Here is a 6,677-nt window from a genome sequence, read left to right on the forward strand (position 1 = left end):
TGTTGGCCAGGCTGATCTTGAACTCCTGACCTCAAGTGATCTGCCTGGGATTATAGGCGTGAGCCACTGTGCCCAGCTGTTTGCATTATTTTTAAAAGTACACTAAGTGGGTTCTCACATTAAGTTCTAAAGATACGATGTCAAGTAAAACCCTTAAGTCACACTCAATGGCCCGTGATCAGTGAGGCATGAGGGGCTAAAAACTGCTTACTCTGGCTCAGATGCTCATCAGTGTGTCCTGCCTGACAATTAATTCTTACCTTTTCTTTTTCCCTGAGTGTACATAGTTTAAGTTGCATAAGTTACGTGTGTATGTGATGTGACTCTGCTGTAAATAGTATACAGACTTTGGTACTTCAACTATTATTAGTACCAAATGACAGGGCATCCACTCCCAACTGATCACAACACGAGTGGTCAAAACAGGCTGAGATCTTGCACACTTGGGTGACAGGCATTGTGCAAGCATCTTTTAGAGTTTTTTTTTTTTTGTCTAGACAGTCTCGCTCTGTTGCCCAGGCAACAGAGTGCAGTGGTGCTATCTCAGCTCACTGCAAGCTCCACCTCCCAGGTTCACGCCATTCTTCTGCCTCAGCCTCCCGAGTAGCTGGGACTACACGTGCCTGCCACCACACCTGGCAAATTTTTTTTGTATTTTTTTTAGTAGAGATGGGGTTTCACCATGTTAGCCAGGATGGTCTCAATCTCCTGACCTCGTGATCCACCTGCCTTGGCCTCCCAAAGTGCTGGGATTAGAAGCGTGAGCCACCGTGCCTGGCCTTTTTTTTTTTTTTTTTTGAGACGGAGTCTCACTCTTGTCGCCAGGCTGGAGTGCAGTGGCACAATCTCAGCTCACTGCAACCTCTGCCTCCTGAGTTCAAGCAATTCTCCTGCCTCAGCCTCCCAAGTAGCTGGGATTACAGATGCTCATCACCACGCCTGGCTAATTTTTGTATTTGTAGTAGAGACAGGGTTTCACCATGTTGGCCAGGCTGGTCTCAAACTCCTAACCTCAGGTGATCTGCCCACCTCAGCCTCCCAAAGTGCTGGGATTACAGGCATGAGCCACCATGCCCGGCCTTAGTGCACTAAGTGGGGACTCACATTAAGTTCTAAAGATATGATATATCTTTACATCATATGTAAAAAGGTATGGTCTTATTTATTCCTCATAGAGACTTGAATTCCCATGTCTGAGGCTCTGAGAGGACCCATGAGCATGAGCTGACTTTTGTATGTGGTAGGACTTAGACCAAAATCCAAGCCCTTTCCACACCAGCAAGGTCAGATTTAGGAAGGGAGCCTGGTTTCAGATTTCCCAACATTAGATCAGGAACTCTGGAACCGTAAACCAGAGGGCTACCCAGAACCCTGCCTCAGTCCTTCTACTGGGGTGGCTGCTAGGACGATGACCACAGTAGAAAAAAGGAGAGGTTGCTGTTCGTCTGAGCCAGAGAGGTTGAACACCTTCTGCTGCACAGCCGCTGCCCGTCCCTTCCCTCTAGCGTGTCTCCTCCCGGATGTGGGAAATGCTGTCAGAATGCTTCCTCCTGCCAGATCCCATGTAGCCCCCCACCTCCCTTCTTCCAGGAGTTCTGGTTTCTTTTTTTTTTTTTTTTTTTTTTTTTTTTTTACCTTCAGAGCTTAGTTTTATTAATTTTTTTTGCACACAAAAACAAACATTTTCTAAAAATACATACAAACAAAAAGATGCGTATCAAACATATTAGGAAGGTTACACATGGGAAGTCGGGGAATAGAAATGGGGGGTGGGAGTTAAAATAAGGTAGAGAGGGACTTTATGTGGATCAGTGATAATAACTCAATCCTCTATTTGACAAAGAAGAGGGAGAAGGAAGAGGAAGAAAAAGAAAGTGGGATAAAGGATCAGAAAGGGAGGAAAATAGAAAAAATTAGAGTATGACTCCAGGGTAGACCTGTTTTGTTGTCACTGAGTTGGTTGGTTGGTTTGTCTGTTGTATTTTTCATGTTTCGCCAAGTTGGCCAGACTGGTCTCGAACTCCTAGTCCGAAGTGATCAACCCGCCTCGCCCCCCAGAGTGCCGGGACCACAGGCGTGAGCCACCACGACCAGCCCCCACATTGCTTCTGGCCTCCACTGTAGACCTCCCAGACGGAGCGGCCGGGCAGAGGCGCTCCTCACTTCTTCCCAGACACGGGGCGGCCGGGCAGAGGCGCTCCTCATTTCCCAGACGGGGCGGCCAGGCTCCTCACTTCTTCCCAGACGATAGGTGGCCGGGCAGAGGCGCCCCTCACTTCCCAGACAATGGGTGGCCGGGCAGAGGCGCTCCTCACTTCCCAGACGATGGGTGGCCGGGCAGAGGTGCTCCTCACTTCCCAGACGGGGCGGCCGGGCCGAGGCGCTCCTCACTTCCCAGACGGGGCGGCCGGGCCGAGGCGCTCCTCACTTCTTCCTGGACGGGGCGGCCGGGCAGAGGCGCTCCTCACTTCTTCCCGGACGGGGCGGCCGGGCAGAGGCGCTCCTCACTTCCCAGACGGGGCGGCCAGGCAGAGGCGCTCCTCACTTCTTCCCGGACGGGGCGGCCAGGCAGAGGCGCTCCTCACTTCTTCCCGGATGGGGCGGCCGGGCAGAGGCGCTCCTCACTTCTTCCCGGACGGGGCGGCCGGGCAGAGGCGGTCCTCACTTCCCAGACGGGGCGTCCGGGCAGAGGCGCTCCTCACTTCTTCCCGGACGGGGCGGCCGGGCAGAGGCGCTCCTCACTTCTTCCCGGACGGGGCGGCCGGGCAGAGGCGCTCCTCACCTCCCAGACGATAGGTGGCCAGGCAGAGGCGCTCCTCATTTCACAGATGGGGCGGCCGGGCAGAGGCGCTCCTCACTTCCCAGACAGGGTGGCCGGGCAGAGGCGCTCCTCACTTCCCAGACGGTGGGTGGCCGGGCAGAGGCGCTCCTCACTTCCCAGACGGTGGGTGGCCGGGCAGAGGCGCTCCTCACTTCCCTGACGGGGCGGCCGGGCAGAGGCGCTCCTCACTTCCCAGACGGTGGGTGGCCGGGCAGAGGCGCTCCTCACTTCCCAGACGGGGCGGCCGGGCAGAGGCGCTCCTCACTTCCCAGACGGTGGGTGGCTGGGCAGAGGCGCTCCTCACTTCCCAGACAATGGTTGGCTGGGCAGAGGCTCTCCTCACTTCCTAGACGGGGCGGCCGGGCAGAGGCGCTCCTCACTTCCCAGACAGGGCGGCCGGGCAGAGGCGCTCCTCACTTCTTCCCGGACGGGGCGGCCGGGCAGAGGCGCTCCTCACTTCTTCCCGGACGGGGCGGCCGGGCAGAGGCGCTCCTCACTTCTTCCCGGACGGGGCGGCCGGGCAGAGGCGCTCCTCACTTCTTCCCGGACGGGGCGGCCGGGCAGAGGCGCTCCTCACTTCTTCCCGGACGGGGCGGCCGGGCAGAGGCGCTCCTCACTTCTTCCCGGACGGGGCGGCCGGGCAGAGGCGCTCCTCACTTCTTCCCGGACGGGGCGGGGAGGCGCCCACTTCCGGGGGCGGCCGGCAGAGGCGCTCCTCACTTCTTCCCGGCGAGGCGCCCACTCCCAGACGATAGGTGGCCGGGCAGAGGCGCTCCTCATTTCACAGACGGGGTGGCCGGGCAGAGGCGCTCCTCACTTCCCAGACGGGGTGGCCGGGCAGAGGCGCTCCTCACTTCCCAGACGGTGGGTGGCCGGGCGGAGGCGCTCCTCACTTCCCTGACGGGGCGGCCGGGCAGAGGCGCTCCTCACTTCCCAGACGGTGGGTGGCCGGGCAGAGGCGCTCCTCACTTCCCAGACGGTGGGTGGCCGGGCAGAGGCGCTCCTCACTTCCCAGACGGGGTGGCCGGGCAGAGGCGCTCCTCACTTCTTCCCAGATGGGACGGCCGGGCAGAGGCGCTCCTCACTTCTTCCCGGACGGGGCGGCCGGGCAGAGGCGCTCCTCACTTCCCAGACGGGGCGGCCGGGCAGAGGCGCTCCTCACTTCTTCCCGGATGGGGCGGCCGGGCAGAGGCGCTCCTCACTTCTTCCCGGACGGGGCGGCCGGGCAGAGGTGCTCCTCACCTCCCAGACGATAGGTGGCCGGGCAGAGGCGCTCCTCATTTCACAGATGAGGTGGCCGGGCAGAGGCGCTCCTCACTTCCCAGACGGGGTGGCCGGGCAGAGGCGCTCCTCACTTCCCAGACGGTGGGTGGCCGGGCAGAGGCGCTCCTCACTTCCCAGACGGTGGGTGGCCGGGCAGAGGCGCTCCTCACTTCCCAGACGGTGGGTGGCCGGGCAGAGGCGAGAGCTTAGTTTTAAAAGGGAAATAAGTGGTATGCCGTGACCCTGAAAGCGCTGCACATTCTCTTCAGGAAGAGGGGTGGGGACAACAAAGTATGCTGGCAATCTGTATTGTTTTGTGCAGCAGTCGCATAGGAAAACAGAAACAATCGTTTAAGCAGTTTAGGAGCCTGGGTATGATGAATTATGCCACTGACAATCCTTTTGACTTCCTCTTCCTTTGTGTACCTCAGACAAAACTGGAACACTCGAAGGTCTTTGCAGTGGATGATGAGCTTCTCAGGGTATTTCTTCAGTTGTCCAAAGAGGGTTTTCTTTTTCTCATCAAACACTCCATAAATCTGATCAACACAGTGGAGTGTAATGTCATTTTCTCCTATAACCTTATTCTTAAATTGAGTTTCATCATTATCCAATGCAGATTCATCATCACCCAAGAAGGCAATCTTGAAGTCTGTGCAGACAAGCCTCCCATAGACCCCATGCTGACAGGAATCTTCCTGGACATACTTCAGTACTGTGCTGGCTTCACAAAGCAGCTGTTCACCTGGCAACAAGTGAAGAGTTACTTCCTTCTCTGTTACTTCCTTTTCGTTTGTGTGAATTTCCTCAGGGCGTACATACGACACGAAGGAGGGCTTGGGGGCCTTGGTGCCGCCGCCACCGCCGACTACTCCTTTCCCCAGCATACCGCCGCCCTGGGAAGCAGCGACGCGTGGACGCAGAAGCGGCGGCTCGGGCGCCAGCTGGGGCAGCAGCGGCGGCCACCAGCACTAGCGGCTGGGGCTCCGCCCATTCCCAGGGCCGCGACCGCCCAGGAGTTCTGGTTTCTGTTATCTCAGCCTCTTCCTTTCCTGTTCGGAGGTGTCCTGTCAGTTCCCAGAACCTTTTGTTTCAGAAAACACAACCCCTCTTTTCACATCTGGTCTCAGACTTACCTCTGATTTCAGGTCTGCTAATCTGTCACATGTGTGACACTGACCGGGTACCCACAATGAAAGATGATGTGTCTCTCCTGCTCCACCCCCAATACCCCTACTCCTGGTATCTGGGCTGCCCCCATAAAGCTTCATGGAGGAAAAAGGAATTGGCCAAGGGTCCTGCAGTATCCAGGCCTAGCCCTGGCTGGATTTTTTTCCAGGAAAGAGATGGGAAGATGAGGCCTGTGGTGGGTGGAAAGTGGCTGTTTATGGAGCAATGGACTGAACTTTGGAAAGAAGAGCCCTGAGTCTGCTGCTGACTCACTGTGTTCCCTGCAGGGACAGAAATACCTACTTCAGATGGCTGTCTTGAGGCTCAAATGATAGAACATTGGTGAGGAGTTTTTATGCTGAGTTTTTTTTTTTGGGGGGGACGGAGTCTTGCTCTGTCGCCCAGGCTGGAGTGCAGTGGCGCTATCTTGGCTCACTGCAAGCTCCGCCTCCCAGGTTCACGTCATTCTCCTGCCTCAGCCCCCCAAGTAGCTGGGACTACAGGTGCCCGCCACCGTGCCTGGCTAATTTTTTATATTTTTAGTAGAGACAGGGTTTCACCGTAGTCTCGATCTCCTGACCTCGTGATCTGCCTGCTTTGGCCTCCCAAAGTGCTGGGATTACAGGCATCAGTCACTGTGCCCGGCCTTTATGCTGAGTTTTAAGGGCTGTGTCAGACACCAGGTGGTGGGAGGGAGCTGTTTTGAGAGCAGGGAATTTAGGATACTTAGGAAATTAGAAAATTAGAGAAGTCATAGGATCTTGGAACTAAGGAAGAACCTTAGAGTCCTGTAGAGCAGAACCCAGCATTTGTATGTGGCGAAACGGAGGCCCAGAGAAGTTGTGACTTATCCGGGTCACTCTGCAGGTCTGGGTGTCCCACCCGAGTCCATGTCAGGGCTCTTTCTGCACACCAAGCCCCATGCCCACCTCTGTGTGACTGGCTGTGGTGGGAGGGGCCTCCTAGGCTAGAGGTGCTGGGATCCCATTTCAGTCCAGAAATAATGAGCTTAGAGGGCCTGGAAGTAGCATGGACTAAAACCCAGGAAAGATCACGGGGACTGTTGATGCCAGTGAGGACTCCAGGAAGCCGCTGTCGGGACAGCCCTGCTTTGGGAGTCTGAGGTTCCAGGAAACCCCAGGAATCCAGATTCTCATCCCTGAGACCTACTCAGGACTAGCTCAGGGGACCGAGCTAGGAAACCTGCTTGAAGTGGTAGAGGCAGCCAGGGGTGCACAGCGATCCAGGCGGGCTTCGATCAGTTCCAGGTTGATTGCTTCTCCAAACTGGCTCCAAGACAGGCATGTGGCTCAAGTTGGTCTGGACTCAATCCCGGGACTTTAGGACTTTTGCTAGAAATCTGGTGTGGTGTAAGAGCGGATTCACTCTGTGGGCTGCTTGGACTCAGATTCCCCCAGGACTA

This window comes from Nomascus leucogenys, chromosome 13, assembly GCF_006542625.1.
Source record: "Nomascus leucogenys isolate Asia chromosome 13, Asia_NLE_v1, whole genome shotgun sequence".
In the NCBI taxonomy this organism is placed as follows: domain Eukaryota; kingdom Metazoa; phylum Chordata; class Mammalia; order Primates; family Hylobatidae; genus Nomascus; species Nomascus leucogenys.